General features: G+C 40.9%; 1 protein-coding gene across 16 annotated transcripts in view; it reads left to right on the top strand.

The window, feature by feature from the left end:
* The window catches only part of THRB (thyroid hormone receptor beta), a 167,771-nt gene that overhangs the window by 46,679 nt on the left and 100,308 nt on the right, over positions 1-20,784 (top strand). For 5 of the 16 annotated variants that reach the window (XM_068674394.1, XM_068674371.1, XM_068674387.1 and 2 more), the window contains one exon: positions 11,249-11,350. The exons of the other annotated variants lie outside the window; for them this stretch is intronic. The gene's annotated coding sequence lies outside the window, so the exon portion shown is untranslated. The remainder of the gene's footprint in view (positions 1-11,248; positions 11,351-20,784) is intronic. 16 annotated transcript variants of the gene reach the window in all.

Below are 20,784 nucleotides of genomic sequence, written 5' to 3'. Positions count from 1 at the left end.
TGTTAAACCTTCAAAAGCTAGAGCTCTCCAGGGTGATTTGATGGAGAGCCCAGGCACAGCAGAAAATTTTGTGTCCTAGTGCACGTGATGGCAGCAGGTGATGGGCAGCCTGTACCTGGCTTGTTCCTGTCCTCTGACCATCCCTGCTGCTCTTCCTTTCAGGAATAACCCAATAACCCACATATATATTTTACATGTGTCTGTAGGACAGGACATTGGCATCCCCTCTTAACTACGATGGCAGTCAGGGCAGTCTGATGCAGTGCTGGCACACAGGTGCCTGTGGTGGTACACTTGACTTAGGACTGCGCTGGGGTGATGAGTACAAAGACCTGAAACATCATCTTCCTGCTACTTGTGGTGTCCCTGTTTGATAGAGGTTGACTTTGGCACCTGCAGTTTAAACTACAATTAGAAAAAGTACTACACTAAAACAAAAGAAGAGCAAAAACAGATAAGAGAAATACCATTATGCTTGATAATCCAAAGCAATGTGGATGAGATAAGTAAATCTGTGACGCTGCACATGGAGGCTACACCTGCTTTCACAGACTTTCAAGGAAAAGGGAAAGATTAGGGAGGATGAGAGGATGGAAAAGGATGAAAAAGTGAATTACCCTTGCTGATAGGTAAGGGATTTGCAGCTGTGGTGAGGTAGAAAGGAGAGAAAGCTTTGATTAGTCAGGACTCAAACATATTTGGCTGATTGCTGTGAAGTAACAGTTGTGATTTTTTAGTCTAATGGTTTTTTATGCACAATCTGCCTTGAAAATACATTACACACCTATGGTTTTCACAAATTCCTGCTAGCCAAAATACTGGCTGCGGAGAGCATTTCAAAACAAACTTCAGGATGCCTTTATTCACATGTCTTTGGTACCACAGAGTCACTCTTACTGGCCACCTCAGTTATGAAAAGGAGGGGAGGAGGTTGTGCCATGGGAAGAAAATTGCTATCTCTGTTAATAAATGTATTTGAGCCATCAAATCGCTGCTGTTCTCTTCTGTGTGAAAGCTCATGGCTAAGTCATTTAATATAACAGAAAAGTCTCCCACAACACAGAAGAAATTCCTCTACTAGACAGTGATACATGAGGCTGCAAAATTAATTTTGGGTATCATTGAGAGCTTTCGTGGCATTTCTTTTGGTTCAGGCAGTACTGTGAAAGCATTCCAGACGACAAAAAGGAGGAGCTGTGCTGAGGTCTGGGGACTTTCTTTGGCTCGTTTCCCATGTAATGCTAGCCCAGATTTTTGTATTTATTTTGAAGAATGGTGCTTCCATTAGAAGCTTAGCTTTACTGCATTTAAAAGCTATTGAATCTCGTGTCCTGTACTTTGTTTACTTAACAACCCCTGTACAAGAAGCTACGATTTTGTCTGGGGAGCTGCCTGTTCCCTTCCAGGAAATAAACGTACCCCTTTTATTTTTAATCCCCATGCTGTGTTAGAGCACGGCTCAGTGTGAAGAAGTGCCCTGGTGCTTACACTGTGTTGGCAGTGTCTGCTCAGATCAGAGTTAAGCGTGCTCCGCTCGCTGTTGCGTAACGCCACAAAAAGTGTTGATTCAGGGAAATTTGGATGCCGTGAGGGAACGAGAGCATCGGGAACGTTCCCTCCTGCTTAATGGAGACGTGGCTTTTGGTGACGAGTGCATTTGAAAAATAGCAGACTGTGCGTGTGCGTGCTCATTGACTGAGTCCAACCTGAACACCACGATGATGTTAAAATCCCAGGGCACCACGTCCTGCAGCTTGGTACAGCCCTGGGAGGACGGACATGGGTCCCGTTGTGGCAGCCTTTAGAAGATTGCTTCTGAAAAACTGACGGGCTGGCCAAATAGATAAACTCCCATCAGCAGGGGAGGCAGCCTGCTGTTGGTTTGGATACATCTGCTTCTTCTGGCTGTGAGGGTCATCCCACTGACCGCAGTGGGCTCCTAAAACCTGCCTGTGTTGTGGAGAAGAGGGGCAGGTAGGAGAGCAAGCACTGTGTCAGAAATTTGGTGTTTTTTGGCACTACGGAAATAGTCTTCTCTCCTGGACCTGGACCTGGTGGAAGGCTGGGCTGCTCATCCAATTTTTCTCCCTTTGTCATTTTACACAGTAGTAGCCCCCTTCTTTTATTCAAGAGGGATCCTGGTTATTACAGGGTATTTCAGAGTATTGTATGCTGCTGCTAGTACTAGTCAAAGCCTTCTGATGAAAAATATGTATTACTGTAAAGGTGTGTGAGAATGTGGCCTGTTCTCTGAAATATCAATTCAAATGTGCAGCTAGTTACAGCCAGATGATTTATAACATAAGGTTGAAAAAATCAATGTTGGGCTGAAAATCATTAGTCCTGTTCTCTCTAAGCAGCATGTACCTACCCACTCCCTGCATTTCTCCCGCTTTTAGGGTCTGAGACTCCATAGAAGGCTTGCTTAGAAGCTGCTGCCAATCTAAATGGTGTTGGCTAAATCTGCTTTAGGTCATCTTCATTCTTTGGAGCAAGCTTTGGCTCTGTAGTTTCAATTTCCTCGTCTGCGGCTTTAATCCAGTGCTCTTCCTTTAATTACATCCTATAGATACATGTCCCTTTGAGTCCTCCAGCCTTGCCCCTCTGCAACTTTAGGGTCTCAGTTGTTCGCACTGTTGTGTGGGAGACTTAATGTGAATTATTTAATTTTGTCAGTCGAGGTAAACAGACAGTAAAAACATATGCTGCAGCACAAAGTGTTCTCTAATCACTTATTTGACAAGTGCATTTTAATTATTTAGCAAATCTTGTAAAAGTAATGAAGCCTTAGTAACATGAGACTTAACAGTCTGCTATTAAATTTTCCCTGAGAGGTGAGAAAAGCCTGCTGTATTCTTGGGTGCAAATTGAGAGCCTGCAAACTAATGAAATTTGACTAAGAATACGTAAAAGGGGCCGGAACCTCTCGGTGCTTCTTAATAGTTTCGGTAATAGGTAGTAAATCCAAGAGCATCCCACAGCTAGACAAGATTCTGCCTGTGTTGGCAAACCAGAAGATACCGTCTGATGCCTTGCCAAAACAAAACAGAGTTTTCTTGGCCCAGCTGTAGTTTGACTGAATGTGTAACTGAGTAAGAGGAAAAGCCGTAAGTCACAGCCTTGCTGAAGAGGTATCATTCAAAATAATTTTCTGTAGCATGATATATTTCATGTTTCTGCAAAATAAATATTTAATCAGAGCTAATATTTTTGGTTCCCTAAGGCAGTGAGAGATGTAAAAGTTCTAACTTTTTACTGAAGTAAGTGCAAATGCAGTCTATCAGGAAGTTCAAAGTAAAATGCATACGGATCCTAGGGTTTCTGAAAGAGAACTGGAGGTGCAACCAGCCAAGGTGGATGGCTAATTCTGTTACTGACAAAAAACAATTTATCTTGAGGTTAAAAAGGACTCCCACCTCCAAAAAAAAAAAAAAAGGGTGTGTGTGTGTGTGGAAAGGGGAAGAACCCCAGAAGATAATGTAAACCAAATTGCAAGCAAGCAAGCCTGCTTGATTGATTTGGGTAGTGAGATGAATTAGGTCAGTTAAAATTGCACTGCAAAAATCCCAAACATAAATACAGTCTCAAACGCTGTTCTTGCCAGTTACAAAGCAGGTTCCCAATGCCAACCCCACTCCTGAAAGTGGAGGGTCCACAGTGAATCTCTTGTGGTATCCTGGGCTCTTAATTCAGAGGCCCCACTTGTAGGATGTCGTGCATAGGGAGTGCTTCTGGTCTGAGCTGTTCCCCAAAGAGCTCTGGGTGCTGGTGCAGGCATTGGAGATGGCTTCCTATGAAAGCTCCCAACATCTTCAGACAGGAGAATGGGAGACAAGGATGTAAATTTATTTTTCCTCCTGTTTTTTGGTTTTGTATTTTTTTTACTGGGATTATTTTGTTTGCAGAGGGAGCAAGGACTGAACAGAGTCCACTGTATTTTTCCTATAAACATGAGCTGCTGACAGGCTCCTTCTGCAATTTTCCCTTCGTCTGTGAAAAGGTAGGCTGCAGTATACTCAAGAAACAGTACGAGCTCTTCCCCTGTAACATGACGGGCAGGCCTGTATTTGTAATGAATCAGGCTTGAGGCAGTTGTCATGTTTGCATTTAAGGAAACTTTCCAGACACATCTGTCCATTAATGCTCTCCCTCCCTTCTGATCTGTTAGAAGCTTATTCCCATCCTTCTGGCCATCAGAATCTTTCACTGCCCTTTAGCAAATTAATTTAGAAACCAATCATCCCTTCTTTGATTTAATAAGCACAGGAAAAAAACAGCAGAAGGAAGGGTAAAATAATAAAATTTGAGGGAGGGAAATTGTACTTTCTGAACTAGCACTTGAAGTGCATGTGCACGCCGTAGAAAGTTAGCACGTGTACGTGGAGGTCACCCAGAAACCAAGGAGGATGTTCTCTGCCACATCCATCTGTCACAACAGAAAAGAAGTACCGAATTTTTGCTAAGAGGAGGTCAGGTTAAAACATTTATTAGTCCTTTAGTTACAGTAGATCTGTAGTACTGAGAGAAAATCCTATTGAGTTGTGACAAGTCTGACACTTCTGGCTTCCTTTATGCTAGCACAGTAACCATACACAATGTTAGTCTCACCCCTCACCTGGGCAGATGCAGGGTGCCTTATTCCTGACAGTTCAGAGTGGGTTTGTAAATTGAAAATGCAGGCAGGGTAATAAAAAATTCATTGTAGAGCCACTTTAACATACAGTGCCACTACTAGCCCATCAAGATTTCCTAATAAGTAGCCACAATGCAGATGTTCTTTACCACATAATTTCTTGAGATATGGGAAGTCGTATTTTTCTGGCAAAACTGTAAAATCAACTGATTGGAAGTTACTGGGATTTATGGGAAGAGCTCTAGCTTAGCTGGCAGAAAAGGTAAGTAAAAATGGCAGCGAGTGCTAACTTCTCTCAACAACCTCTCCTCAGTGGGAAAATAGCAGGCTCACCCTGGTGGTTCCCATTCTGCATGCTTATACTCTATATTCTACATTTCTGAAAGTTGTTGAAAGGTAGAGCTTTCACATATAGGAGGATGTGAAAGTTAAACAAGAGCCTGATGTAAAATGTGTTAACATTCATAGTTCTGTTTGAATGTTATTATTCCCTGCTTCCTTGAATGAAAATTTAAACAGAACTTGTGCTGATTTGTTATTTTTATGGAATCCTAAAACTTGGTTCTGACTGACATGGCATTTTACTCGTTGTGTCAAAGCCTTTGAGATCCTCTTAACTCTTTCTGTCTTCCTTTGAATGCCGGTAGAGTTTGCTCAGGCTAATTCTTTAATTAAGTGGAAATTACACAAATAGGAGTTATTTTACACTCATGCTTCTGTAATGAGATAGAGCTGCACAGCTGACCAGAAAACAGTCCTTTGCTGCTGTTCTCAATTCCAGCAGGTTTTTCACTTTAAGGGATTTTCAAACTTTCTCCTAGTCTTTATGCATCATTTTATGTGTTTGAAGTGAAATTCTGATGAGAAAGAGGAAAATGAACCATGAACATGAAGAAATGTGCAAGGACAGATTGTGAGAGAGATTTCCTGTAGAAGAATGGCATGGAGAAAGCAGTGCTGGAGGAGTGGTTTAATCAAAAAGCACCAGTAAGAGCTGCTTGGGACGGTAAACTGTCATATAGGAAAAATTAGATTAACTGAGAAAGAATGCATGTCAGGAGAGAGGAGTTTCATTGGACTGGAAAAGCCTTCCCCAGGGACGGTAAGTGGCATAGTTTTCCAAAGAAAGTGTCCCTATTCATTTGGAATTGTAAACTCTATTGAATAAATACTAGAAAATGTAACTGAAATCTGTGGTGTTAGAGGCAAGCCGGGTCTGAGCAGAAAGCCTGCTTCACCTCTGTTGTCTGACTTGGTTGAGACAGCTCCGTGAGTCTAGTTCAGACTTTGGATAAAATCGTAAGGTATGTTTTCTCCCTCCCTCCTTCTCTCTTTCCCCTAAATGTTATTATACTGCAGCTTGGCTCTGTCCACATAGGCTGGAGCAGACTGTGTTGTAACTTGCTTCAGCCGCCACTGAATTTAACAGCTTTTGGCTTTGTAAGCAGTGCCTTAGGAGAACTCTTGCTCATCTGTTCCCTGAGCCAAAGGAAAACTCCTCCAGTAGCTTTCCCAGTGTTTTCTCTTGCTGGAACACATAGTTACCAATTGCTAGGTGAAGATACACTACCTTTAATCATCTTTTGTTTTTGTGTTTTCTGTTTGTCCAGCTGACGTATTTTGAAACATACACTTTGACTGGAATGGTGAAAGAGCCTTTTCACAATGGATTTTTTTTTTCTTTTTCCTGTATTCCACACAGTTAAATTCTTCCACTGGTGGGAAAAATACTTTTCCTTGATGTAGATGTGTGGCAGGTAGCTGAGTACTCATATATACTTCCCTGCTAAGTATAATTCTGCAAATATTTTTTCATAACAAAAGGATTTATCTGTGGAATCTTGTTCAGGAACTTCTTTACACAAGTTTATCTGTTGTTCACTGTTGGTTCTTAGGAAATCAGATCCTATTGGCATTTAGTCTGTAGCTAGAAAAATGTCTGCTGGGAACTTATTAAATAGGACGGCAATAAACATTTGGATTATATTTTGCAAGTACAAATCACTTGCAGGTATTTGCATATTTATTTATTGAATTTCAACTTCCACCTCTGGTTAGATGACACATAAACAATTAAATAGCACCTCTGGCAAGGTATTAGTCTAGAGAGCCAAAGACATACTGGGAATTCAGAGAATGGTTTCTGAAGTTTTAGAAGGAATTGGGAAAGGCTTACACTTTGATTTGTCTCCACAAATTTAATATCAACTTGGAATTGATGATTTAGGCTTTCACTCTGATATACTTTTTTTTTTTTTTTTAGAAATATATTAGCAATATCTTTGTCCAAAAAATATTCATTGTAACATTGGGCAGAGGCAGGGACTGTACCTTGGTCTGCATCATTAAGGGAAAGAATGACTAATTTAAAACCAACTAAAATATATGAAATATTCCTTTTATTTTTTATTTTTTCCAGGATCTGTGGATCAGTCTCCACATTGTACTTTGTAGTAGAGGTCACTGATAAATTTGACGTGCTGGAAAGGTGTTAATAGGTTTTCTCCAGCTGTTGAGGCAAGGCCAGAGCAGTCGGGGGAAGTGTAAGACTGAGCTGTACCTCCAGCCTGACTGCTAATACATTGCTCAAGTCTCAGGGAGGTTTCCTGGCAAGAAATGTCTAGCAGCTTCAGCTTTCCTGGTAGTTTTATGATGATTCAAAGGAAGAAAAAAAAAAAGCTCTTCAATCTCATTTTCATTGATAGTCTAAATCAGCTTCAGGCAGAGGTCTGCTGAGGCCAGTAGGCCAGAGTATAACACTGTGGTGTGCTGACCTTGCAGAGGTGGGTGTGTGGATGTATTCCTCGCTTGCTTCGTTTTAGGAAAGTAGTTGCAAAAACTGTGAGAGAAAATTAATGTAATTAATTATAATTAGTATGGTGTTTATAGTGGATACATGTTCCAAAATGTGTAACAACAGTGAAGGAGATTTCATAACTTTCAGGAGCTCTGGATTTACAGGAACAATTAGATGATTTAGGCCAGCCTCAAAAATCTTTTGAACTTGTCCATTTGTGTCTCTTAAAATCTTTCCAGTTACTGACAATTAAATTTGATGCCTAGATGCTTGTTTACATAAAAGCAATCAGCACACTCTTTCTGTTTGTGTCTCAGTGTGTCGTATTTATTTAGCAGCATTGCTGGATTTTAAGTTCTGGAGATGAACCAAAGTGCTATGGGCATGAGGCTTTCCTGCATTTCATTCTCTGTCTTTTTGTGCACATGTGGATATGCACTGAAAGTGAAGCTGGTAAACACAATTTTCAAACCAGAGTTTTGTCTATTTTTATTATATAGTCATAAGGTTCTCAAGAGATGATACTCTGCTTTGTAGTTTGTTCTTTCACATCCACTTGTCCTTTGAAAATCTTACTAGTTCTATAAAATTTATATTGTTTCAAGGGAAAAGACCAATACAGGACAGTTCAGATTATATGATCCACTCTGTAATGTGGTTTCACACTTTGACAGGAATGATAAAGGATTGTAGTCGATACTTTGATATGCAAAAGATATCCTTGTTAAGTTCTTAGAGTACATTTTGCTTTTAGCCACATGCTTTTGCAATCATTTCTGATTTTGCAGAAGATCCCAGTGAGTATGGTCTGTATCAGAGGTTCATGTTAACTTCTGTTGTATTGCACAGGCATGAGAAGATACCTCTTATTACCTGTCCTCTTAGCAGAAAATGAAAATTACTCAAACTTTGTTGACCTCTGACATGAAATTCCTACTATTACTTCTTTCATTTTTTTCCATTGAGGAGGGATCAATTTTTCCTTAAGCTGTAGCAAAGCTTCACATTCAAGAACTCCTTCCCTACATGGTAATTACACTGCATTATCTTCCTTTCACTTCTATATACATAATTTTTCCTGCTGTTTTTGGGAACTATTTGCAGTTGTCAGTGGATTAAACTTCTTGTAGCTAAAGGAAATGGAAGATGTTCTCCGCCTTTGGTCACAACCAAAACCTTTCACCTAAGTAAGCTTAGTTTAGGCTGGGCAGATGACTGCCTTTCAGAGGTGGCCAAAAGTTTAGAAAGTCAGTGGCCAGAGGAAGCAGCCAGTGCTTAATGAAAATTTAGAGTTTGTATGGTTTTTTTCTGGGCTATTTCTTTTTCCTTGAAGGCAGAGACAAGGCAGGATGTGCAATGATGCAGCAGCGAATGAAGCATAGCAGAGAAGACACTGAGACTGGATGCAGGAACAGAAGGAGATTTTCTTTCTTTGGTGGTACCTGTTAGGATCTATTTTTACATAGAAATGTCACCTGACAGAACTCAGGGGAGAGGATATCCACGTAGTCTAGATGCAGTTAGAAACAGGGAGCTGAAGGCATGAGAGAAGAGGAGAAGCAGTCAAGGTAGTCTGAATGCACAACTGTATTTAAAAATAGCAGTTGGAGGGAAGGGGTCCTTGAGGAAGATGACTGTGGATGCATGCGGCTATAACCACAGTGTAAAGACATACACTAGTTGGCTGTTGGGAAATCATGTGAAAGACAGACTTGTTATCATGGAGAACTTGGGAGAAAAAGGCTGAAAGACATGACAGCAAAGCAGAAGAGTGGCACCAGAAAAAAAAAGGATGTCAAGATGGAGATGACTAGAGACTTGAAGCTGAGGAGGTGCAAGTATTAAGGAGCTAGGGGGAGAGTAATTAAAAGATGGTTGGGCTGCAGCTTGGGAGAACAAACAAAATAAACAAAAAAACAGAAAACAAACAGAAGAAAACAACATGAAGATCTGGAATCCCTAACAGTATGAGGAATAGACAGATGTCTGTGTCTGAACACTCCCTTTCTTTAGGTGGAGAGAAAGATCTGTCAGCAGAACACAGCTAGAGGAAAGAGCAATGTTTTCTTTTCTAGGACAAAGAAATACCATATTGACATAAAGCCAAAAAGGTCCTGAAGAAGAATCTTGAGACAAAGATCTCAGCATCCCTGTTGGAACAGAACAAAGATTAATGTGCCAAGCCAGAGAAAAGCTCTCCTAAAAGCTGTGGCTGTTGTGTTATCAGTACAATTATTTTGATCCCTAAGAAGAAAAGTGAGAGAATGACAAGCAAACGAGTATCTACAAACAGTTATGAAGAACTTAAGGTCATAACCTCTTAATATCTACATTTATCATACATCATATTAATATCATACAACAGCCATGTCTGTACTGGTAAATTAAATAGTGCTACGAAGCATTCCCGGGACCTGAAAATTGATTGTACCTACTGTTATCTGTTCCTGGCATAGTATTGGCTTATATCTGCAGGAATTCACCTGAACTATTCCCAGTATAGTTTGAAAGTTATCTGGGGATTATTCTGGATAGGACAGTAGTTTGGAAGCAACTGCCCTGCTCTGAAGGGTGAGAGAATTTAATAGCATGGCACCTTTCTGTGCCAGTTGGCCTCAGCAGTCTTGGGCATGTTTATTTTTTCTGCAGAAATATAGAAGTAAATGGTTCCCTTCAGTAGATGCAATTTTTGGAAACTTAGGACACTGACTGTTGTGGGTGCAAGTTGTGACAGCCAGTAAATAGGATTTATTAAAAAGGTTACTGAACTGAGATATGGAAATGCTCTCTCAGATTTCCTCTTAATTTAGCATGAGGGCATTATAGAAGAGCTAGTTAGAGAATATAAGCTTGGATGAAGTATGAATTTGTTTTTGTATATGTTAATACAATCATAAGCAAAAGTAGGTCCATAAAAAAGGCTCTTTCCTACAGAAGAACAAGTCGTGAAATTAAGGATACAAGTTGGTGAGATTTATAGGTAGTTAAGTTGGCTGGACTAAATAGCCTTGACATTTAAAAGTGGAGAAAATACTTTTAAAATATATTTGAAATGTATCAAAACAAGGGGAAGCTCCAGACTGAAGCAGGTAAGTAATGTGGCCCCATAAGAAGGTAAATATATATCTAGGATGGAACAGGGGTAAGGTGAAGACAGTGGAGGTGTGGAAGTTTTGTAGTGATTGTAGAGTAATGTACAAAATGAAATTTCTTGTGCTGCACTTCATATAGCTTAAGAAAACTTAACACTGGAACAGGTGCAGAAAGAAGAGCATTTCTGAGAGCCTGTGTTGTAGCAGAATAGACAAGCAAAGTGAAAACTGAGACATGCTAAGCCAGAATTAATAAGTACATCAGGGAAGGAAGTGCTAGAGAGGAAAGCTAGTTAATTAACCTGAACAGTGCTGACACATTTACAAACTTAAGAATAACAATTTTCTGTTCTAGCAGAAAGCAGTCAGTTGATTCTGAAACTAAGTTAGATCATCCACGTTTCTAGAGAAGCATACGCCTCTGTTGGCATTTTCTAAATGGGATCTGTTCTTAACCAGAAGCACGGGCAGTGTTTTCTGAGGAACTTCAGGGATACACAAGAGAAGTTGCACTTTTCTCTTCAAATATTGGAGCTTCTGAAGAGCCAAATACAACATCTTTGGAACAGACTGTGCAGGATATTTCAGTGGTTCTCCTCCAGCATATCATCATCCTCTCACCACGTATCCTGCTCTCACAGATCCTTTCTGCTTCAGCTCTGCCATTTAGATTTGCTCTGCAGTGAGTCGGTTTTGTACAAGCTCATCATGGTCTTGCCATCACAGGTGCTGTGCTGGTGGTGTCCTGAATGACATCAGGTGTTCAACTATTTTGGGAAATCAAGCCCACACAGCAAGGTTATCTGAAACAGCTTATCTCTGGGCAATGTAAGTCATGTCTGACTGTATCAAACTGTTGCATTAGATTTTTCATGCTGTGGTGTGTTACTGGAGCAGAATTTCATGGACAGCATTCAAAACATCCATCAGTGTAATGTTGTGAAAAGTTTTGTTTATATATGGCTGAACTTGAATGTGAGGTGATAATAATAACCCCAAATTGTGATGGAAATTAATTTGAATGTCTTTTCTGTTTCTGTTGGCCTTTACACGTTTCTATAAATACCATATAGTTGAATGAATACCAGACTGATGAATGTGGAAGCCTGCCTGTCAGTGTTTCAAAGGGAAAGCTTTCAAATATAAATAGCCTTTAAAATATAAATAGTGAAATCTCCATACTGTATTTATCACTGACCACTTTCTTTTTCCTTTCATTGAGTCTCCCATTTTATTTTTAGTGATGCTTACTTAAAATAGTTTCTCAGTTTTCCTGTTGGCGATTAGAAGGCCACTCTGGAATCCAAGTAATTTTAAAGCCAGATGGTGAGTGTGGAAAGTGTTCCTTGCCTGAGCAGTGAGAGTTTGAAATCTTGTCTGTCCTTCTTTACTAAAGCATCAGTGTAAAGCGAAGCACGTTTCATCTCAGCTTTTTCTGTTTGGTTGATTTCACATACATATTCTTGAGTTAGTTTCAGGATGTGATTCCAGCATTGTTCAAGATCTCTGTTTCTTCTTATGTTGATGCTATTCCCTCACATATGTTTATAGCTATGGTTTTAGTTGACTTGTTAAAGTCAATAGTCTACACAAATTTCACTGCGTTGGCAGCCACCACATTATTTATTTTTTTGGTTGGAATTCCATGAATTCTGGAGATCACCTCAGCTGCACACGAAGTAATCTGAAACAGTTAAAGTTTTGTTGGTTTGTGGGCTTTATCTTGTTACAACTGCGACCTGCTGTCTGCTTACCGCTTGTGTTGTTACTTCTTTTTCCTCTTCTTTTTGTGCAATAATATATACATAATTTTAAAGCAGGGTTCAATCTAGCATTAACCACACTGCTGTTTGGTAGGTAGGGTTTGCAGGCCCAAGCTGATCTTCCATCATTACTTGCCTGAAGGGACAGCTAATGCATCACTTGGTTCTTTTCTCCTAAGCTGTCTGTTCAGGTTGAAGAAAGGTAAGTCTCATCGAGGACCAGCTGCTTTAAGCATCACAGTTTGCACTGAGGTTGCCTTGTTCCATAATTGTGCATCCCTACTCACGCTTCAGTACCTTCCCAAGTGGGTGGGAACATGGTCACCATGGCATCCTCATGACAAGCAAGAGAAAGGGAGGAGAAAGTGAAGAGAAAATGCGATTTAAGGCTGGAAAGAAAAGTTTGAAAACCTGCTAGTAGCTCTCCATTGTGTTTACAGCCCTTGAAACAGCAGCTGCCCATCCTTAAGAAGTATTGGGATTTGGCATAACCTGCAGGCAGCAGGCTGACCAACACATCTGCTGCTGAACCTCAGAGATACAACTGGCCCACCTGTTTAAGAACTAGCTCTAGCAGGGCAAGATGAAGTAATTGCATGGCAGCTTCACACCGAAGCGATGTTCACCAGAGAACAGTGTGTTCAGCCTGATAACCGGGAGTCAGGATCCACCCTGGAATGATCCCAAAGAGGGTCATTTGAGGACCCTGGAGCACAGTGGTGCCAAGGTCTTTGCTTGGGTTTCTCGTGGTGTTTGTGGAGCCCCAAGATCAGGGATCTGGGAGCTAAAAGTCATTAGGATGAGAGATGACATTCCTGTCTCTGCCTGAGTCTGTGCTACTGTAGTTACCCCATGAGACCACTCGCAGCTTGGATTCCTTGCGTGTGTAGGGAGGCAAGGGAAGGAGCAGGAGTGTGTTCTGCAGCTGTGCTTGAGATGTCCAGGATGCATTGCCTTTAGTCAATTAGGAAATCCCTGAAACAGCCAGCTGCTGCTCGTGGACTAAAGCTCTTTTCCTTTCCTTGTCACGGGGGGAGTGTTTTTCCTGCCAGTATGCTGTCATAAAGATGCTTCAGCTTTACATCTGAGCAGCTTGCTAATGCATCCTAGTAATGACAGGTAAAATGGTCTGGTTTCATGTGGCTCCTAGATGTTGGGGAATCATAGAATCATTTAATCATTGATCTTTATATTTATGCTTCAAGGCATGCCAGCATCTGCAAGCTTTTTGTTAGTTTAAAATGCGATTTGTGTAGTTTTATTTTTATACAGCGCCTTGGGATGCTTACTGTAGAAGGCTCTTAAAATAGGTATAGCTTAATGTGCTGCTCAGACTTCTCATTAATCTGCTTGTCTTCACTCTTACCCAGAGGTAAAATACAAAGCCTACGAAGTGAGGAGTCTGGAATAAAATGATAGAAAATGGGGCTCTGAAATAAAGACATTAAGCACAGAGGACTCAGACTAGTGGTGGAGGAAACAGAACAGGATGTTCAGAAAGTCCAAGCCCTTTGGCATGAATTAAGGAGCTTGGAACATAAGCAGGGCTACAGTGAATTTGTGAAACAATGTTTGTCTTCCTAAACTGAATGCTGGAAAGCATCCACTTCACACTTCTCCTTTGCCAGCGCCCTGATATCTATTGTAGCACTCATCTTCTGGCTTCTTTATTTTCAGAGAAACATTTGACTTTGTGTTTAGAAGTTATTTGTGCTTCCCGCTTTCTTCTGGTATTAATATGATCTTCTTGTGGCTGTGGAACTAAAATTTGGAGTCCCGGCCTTTGTCCCTGCTGCACTGCACTGTTTCTGGTGTTTGTGTTTAACTGCAGCCATGGGCTTGAGAGGCTCCGCTTCCACTTTGCTGCGTGAGGGCTTTGTCTGCATTGGAAAATCAGCAGGGCCAGGGCTTGTGTTTGAGTTTTACATTATGATTGCCCATATTGTTCAATTTCTAGCACACCCCATGACAAGGTTTTGGCCAACTAGGACATTCCCAGATGAAACCTATGGTGTGAGGGGGGGAGAAGGAAGCTAAGGAAGGCCTTACTGAAAAGGTAACTATGCTTTGGAGGGCAAAGGAGTTTAGGCATATAGCGTTGAGCTGGCTGGATCCGCTGAACATCTGGATCCTGGTGCCTGTTTTGTACTAGACCAGTCTCTCTCAGGCTTAGTGTTTGAGGAGGATGCTGCAATGCAAGCTTCTGCTTCCTAACTGCACAGCTAACGCTGTTAGCAGCAGCAGCGTCGAGCAGCCGCCTCCTCCTCCTCCCCGTGGGCCATCTGCTGAGGCTTACAGCACCGCTTACGTAGCACCAACATCTTTTCTCTTTGAATAAGAGTTAGAACAGGGGCACAACTCAAACTTTGTGTCAAGCTTGGGTGAGTTTTCCGGAGTGTGGTCCTCCATAATGCAGCTAACTTGCAGGCAGAGATACAGCAGTGGCTCACAAAGCCGGTGTTGTCACAGGCCCACAGCAGCAACTAAGATAAATAATTACTGCTGTGGTATGCATGTGTTTACTTATCACACAGGGACGCAGTTAATTGCACATACAGATCATACGTTTGTTTGCACACATGGATCTTTTTGAACCTCACACCCATAGGTTCATTCTTCAGGTTTGGACGGGAACGCTGTATGGGAAAATAGGTGGTGTTTACTTGTCTCTGTGGGATTGCCAGTCTGTGAAGACCGCAGCGCTGCAGATGCTTTGGCTGAGCATGTTCTTCCAAAAATTGCTTGTGTAGGCTATACCTTTACATGTGATACTTGTTACAGTCCTGTGTTGCTCTCTTTCTTTGTTTTCTGCTGTCTCAGTTGTTAGCTGGAAATGCAGAAGTTATTAAAAGCAAGGTCTCCCTCAGTCAGTGTTGAAAATGAGTTTTCATTAGTAGTACATGGCATGCTACTAGAATGCACATCACTAGTTGCTGTAGGCTGTTGTCCAGAAAAATTACAGGATTGGCTCCACAGTGAACATGTATTTAGTATCAAGATTTAAGCTCCTGAGCTGGTTTTTGGTGCCTCTGGAGCAGTGTTGTAAGAACCCCTGCTGAGTCACTGGATGAACCAGTATAGCTCTTCCTTGTCATGGTGCTTTCTGTCCAGTGCTGCTATTGTGGGGATTAGAGATGCTGAGCAAAAGGGATTTTGTTGTGTCAGTGCTAGGTGAAACGATGGTCAGGTGAGCGCTTTATTTGAAGCCACAATGGCAACAGTCATGCAGAAATGAAAAGGAAGAGCTTCAGAGAGATGCAGAGCCAGGTATATATAAACCACATTTGCAGTTGTTGCCAGTTTATGTTCTGCTCTCAGTATTTATTAGCTGAAGAGATGAAAAGTCAATCTGGAAGGGATTGTGCTGACTACAAGTTTCTGTAGCCCTTGGTGGTGCCAGCTGCAAAAATAGGCGAATCTGGCTGCAGTGGCAGGGCGTGATTGGGCAGCTCCAGTGCAACTGCTGCCCCGCGGGGCTTCGGGAGGTTTTGGCTGGCAGCCGTGAAATGTGTCTCCCGGGGGAGGACAGTGTTGCAAACAAACCTTGCCCTTCCCTATCAGTGAATTCCTTTGGTAGTAGGCTGGCACCCGAACATCTAAACATATTCATGACAGAGATGCAGTGAGTTTCTTTTTTTTTTTTTCCCTGTCTTTGAGATGGGGACGGGGGTTTTACATTGTTTTCGTTGATCCGTATCTCCTGTATGACTCTTCAGAAGGTCTCATTATAGCAGCCACTCATTAGTGGTGGCAGTGTACCTGGCTGAAGGCCCGGTAAAAACACGTTTCTCAATTTCACTCTCTTACGTGGCCTAAACCAAATACTCACAGCTTCCCATTGACTTAAGTGGCTGTTGGTTGGATCAAGCTGCTCAGCCGTAGGAAATGGAGCACTGGGGGAGTAGCTCCTATTTTTCTTCTTGAGCTTAGTTTTCTTTAGAACTGAAAGGTCCCCTGCATCTCAACCCAAAACAGTACCTTTGAAGCAGGCTATGTGTTGTTTACATAGGTAAAGAGATCAGTATTAGAGGTAATAACCCTTTAAAGTCTTTATGAGTGCTTTGGAGCACTCCAGGAATAAGAAATCTCAGCAAGAGCCAGTCTCTCCTGCAGGCAGAAACTGGACCACGGCACATGCAGACAGGCCAGTGCCAGCTCACACGAACTATAATGACACTTAAACTGTTGCTGAAGTCAGTATCCAGGTCAATGGGTAGGTCTCCCCATGCCATACCAAAGCTCGTGTTGCTGTATGACCTCCTCCTTTAGTACCTGCTGTAACAAGATTAAAGTCAGCGCTGCTTTGCTTACCTGGCTCCTTCCTGAATAAAGGGGACAAATGGTTGGTGAAGCCCTGAGCACATAGAAGACAACGAGAGATTCATACTCATCTTTTTGCAATGATTTCGGGGCTTTTCTACACTTCCCTGCAGGACAAATTACTGTGGTGCCTCAGTTTCATTAGTGTTGTTCAAACAGCAGTTTTTCAGTCCCTACCCTTGCACAAGTGCCAAAAATCACAGATGTGGAAATGGTGGACAGTGATTTTTCACAGTGCTCATGACAAAAAGGCAGTTGGCTTCAGAGATCAGAGGCATCTTTAAATAAGAAAAAGCTCTTTAAGCGTATGCTTTTTTGTAAAGGCAGTTTCTCATTCAGAAGACCGCAGTCAAGTGCAAGTACCCCCAGCTGGAGCCCTCATTCCTCTGCTGCAGTGTGGTCTTGCTCCTGTTTGGAGTTGATGGGCTTGCTTGAGCCACTTCAGCTCATTGCCCAGGGTTTTCATCAGCTTCCGAATTTTATTTGTTTTCTGGAGTTTGTTCTCTTAAAAAATATGGTAGACATCAGTAGAAAAACAACTGAAATAAGAAGTATTGGCTTTGTTTTCCTTTTTGATACTGTATAAAAATATTAAGGACATAAATTATTATATTCAGAAAAATACTCTGCAATAGCTGGAAGGAAAGGGCCATGAGCTGAAAACAAAATTTACAGTACAACTCCGTGTATGTTGTCAGGGAATCATTCCCATGCAGCCCAGCAATGGCACAGAGATTTCGGGGATTATGTTCAGATTAAATGTCAGCAAGAGCGGAGCCTTGGCAGCGGGCCAGGAAGGTCATATGAGGCAAGTCCCAAACTTTTACACTTAAATAAAACTCTGTTCTACTTAATACCCGTAATATGCTGCAAATCTTAACACAGCTAATGACTTGGGTTAAGGAATCTCATCATAACTTGATATGTATCTTTTTTTTTTTTAATTTTAGTTTGGGAACTTTTTCCAGTTTATTGGTATTTAAGACATTGCCAGCAATTTTGTTTGGGTGTTATGCATGTACTGTAGATCTTCTTTGTAGCATAACATAAAGAAACGTTAGTCAAAACTGCCACAGCTCTTCAAAATTTTCGTTTTTAAACTTACACATAAGTAGAATGATAATCTGCTAATACTTCCACAGGGATTATTACTACACAGAAACATCCCTGTTATTTGTAAAATGGAAGTCGAATTGCTAGAACTCCATGGTATTAAAAGGAGAGTACTTTATTATTGAAGGGGAATGAAAAAAAATAGATACAAATTATATAGTTGGGAATTGTTCTTTCTTTTTATTTATCTGTGGTTGGTCTGTGCCGTTCCAAAATACCTGTGGAATTTTGAAGGAATATGCTGACAGTCTTGTACTGCATTAAGAGTGGCTTATTTTGGTTTAATGTGATCCTCTTTTGCAACAGATTGATTTTTAACTACAACAGGGCAATCTTATGCTGGGGGATATCTGCCCATGGAGTTGCAGTACCTTAGCTTCAAATGAATACTCTTTTAATCTACTTGCCATCTCTGAAAAAAAAAATGAAACAGTTTTAAAGTTAACATATTGAATACTTCTGGTACTCTAAATGTGATCCTCCCACTATGTACAATTATGAATATAGGATGGTTTTTATGCCTCTTTTCCCTTGCTCTGTGGCACTGAATTCTGCAGTATGGTGAGCACTTCATGCACATCAGGTGTTACCGAGAGCATTTTAAAGAGACTTTCTTGGATGTGCCCAACATACTGAATCAAATCACAGCTGTTGGATTTGTTTTTGCCAGTGAGCTTCAGTATATGCTGCATTGCTCCAAAATGGCCTCATGTAAACAGGAGCAAAACTTGGAGCCAAAGCAGCGGACTGTGGATTCAAGATTCCAGCTTTCATTTCTAATTATATATACACCCCATATTTGTAAACCTATTTTTAGGTACGCTGTATACACACAAATACATGTTCATATATATACACATGCATGTATGTATGTATAAATGTGTATGTATTTGTGCACTGAAGTTTATTTTCCCCTTCCTCCTCCTGTCTTTTCCAACCTTCCCTGCTGCAGTGAGACACAAGAGAAGGAGGAGGAGGGGAAAAAAAAAACAAAACACTTCTTTTTGCTGACTAAGTCCAACTTTGGCATAGGAGGATCTGCAAACTGATCTGAAGTTTATTAAGGAAGAAAACTAGGAGATAATAATTCCAATTGTTATCAGAAAGGGTCCCAGAGATAACGGAGTCTGAAATCAGAGAAAGAAGTGCTGCAAGATGTGGCTGGCTGCAGTAGCAGGGCACCAGGCTGGGTGACCGGGGGTCCTGAAGCAGAAGTGCTGCTGAGTTTGGCAATCAAAACAGGTCCAATCAGTTTGTTAATGAAGGGTACGGTATGCAAGCCTGAACGTTTCAATGCTTCTTTTAAGTGCAGATATAAAAATTTGTAACTTACAGTAAGTCCTTTCTTTAACTAGGATAATGAATAAGGTAAATTGATAAATAATTTTAATAAACACCTTATGTCCTACCGTTTATTGGACTGAATTAGGAAATTAATAGGACTTTCCCACTACTTTTATTAGACCTTAATTTTAAGTACAGTCAGTGAAGCTGAACAGTCCTACAGCCTGAGACTTACAAACAAACCAAACCTTATTTAGTCATTTGAAGGTAATGTCACACTAAATAGCCAGTTAGCATGTTATTTTTATTTTATTTTTTTTACTATAAAACATGCAAATATATCATCAAACCATACTTCTGTCTCAGTAATATTTAAAAACACGACACAGGGTGTTTCTTTTACAAATTAAGTTTCATAAAAGCAGTCTCACATCTGCAGAATGTTTTTTCAGAACCCTCCCTCTGTTTCAAGACAAAATGTGCATTCAGCTTGGGAATATGTTCATAGCGAATCTTCATTTACCTTCCTAAGAAGCATTTCTGTATTCTTTTAGGTTTCATTTTTTTTTTAAGATAGTTACTTCATGATTTTCTGGGCTCCTGTTTGCGTGGCTGTAGCTGGCTGGTGGCTACAGTGCTGCTGAGTTCTGCAGTTTACCTCAGTTGTGTTGTTGTTTATGATGAGTGCAGTCTGAGTCCTTTTTTCCCACCTTTTCCCCCATTTCCGTGAACTGTTTCTCTAACTGGATGTTTGTGCCCTTGATGCTCATGAGAATCCCATGGTATGAGATCTGCTGGGTGCCGTCAGTGTGCCACGGTGGGTGCAGGTGACCCACATGTGCTGGCCATCAAGCTGGGCATTACATATTTAAGCATATAAATATGGAAGAATTAAATTGAAGAATTAAATTCCATTTAACTCTTCAGTTCTGTTCAGTTCAGGGTTTCTCTTCATAAAACCACGTAGTGTTAAGCACCAATTTGCTGGGTAAAATAAGCAGGTGTGCTTTGTGTGTAAGCAAGGGATTGTAGCCTAAAACGTTGCTTCAGATGCTTTGTGAGTCAGGCCGTTCATGATTGCGGTGACGAGATTATTCATGGTAGGCTCCTCGATGTGACAATGGCCCTTTGTTTTAAGTCTGCATTGCATATGTATTACACTTCCGATTTGCAGATTGCTCCTCTGCTAGGAAACAGCATTGCAGCAGGGAACAAAAAGTGAAGGTCAGTGCTGCTAAATTCAGGATGTTACTCAGTGCTGGAAATAATTGGGAAGGTTCATAGTTGAATTAAAAGCTTTAATCATGACTTTCATTGAGATGATACTGCTTCCTATTGTTCCTGAGACTGTTTTTTGTTTTGTTTTTAGCATTTTGTTTGTGTGCAGGGTTTTTTTCCTTACTCTCTCTGCTGATTAGAACAGGGTAAATCTGGGTAAATCCTGCTAAGAGCATTTCATTATTCATGACCATCCAGGAGTCGTTTTCTCTTGGTAGTGGTGGTCCTTTATGTGCACATAATTTTGCTTAAGGATGGAAGGAAAAGAAAGCAGCATTTTTTTTTAAGATTTGGTTTAAATTTCAACATTTACTTCTAACTTTTTTTTTTTTTTAAATAAACTGATGCTTGTTTCCATGAAATAAATGCTCTCAAGTCCCTATGTTTCGAGGTGGTTATCTCCTGCTGGAATGTGGTTACTCTTTGCAGCACAACCATGACTGGTTTGTTTCAAGCTCTGGTAATGCTTTCTACATCCATGCAGTTGGGATTTGTCCCCTGTAC

The sequence above is a fragment of the Anas acuta genome, chromosome 2, assembly GCF_963932015.1.
Source record: "Anas acuta chromosome 2, bAnaAcu1.1, whole genome shotgun sequence".
In the NCBI taxonomy this organism is placed as follows: domain Eukaryota; kingdom Metazoa; phylum Chordata; class Aves; order Anseriformes; family Anatidae; genus Anas; species Anas acuta.
This window is presented reverse-complemented; position numbering and strand designations above follow the sequence as displayed.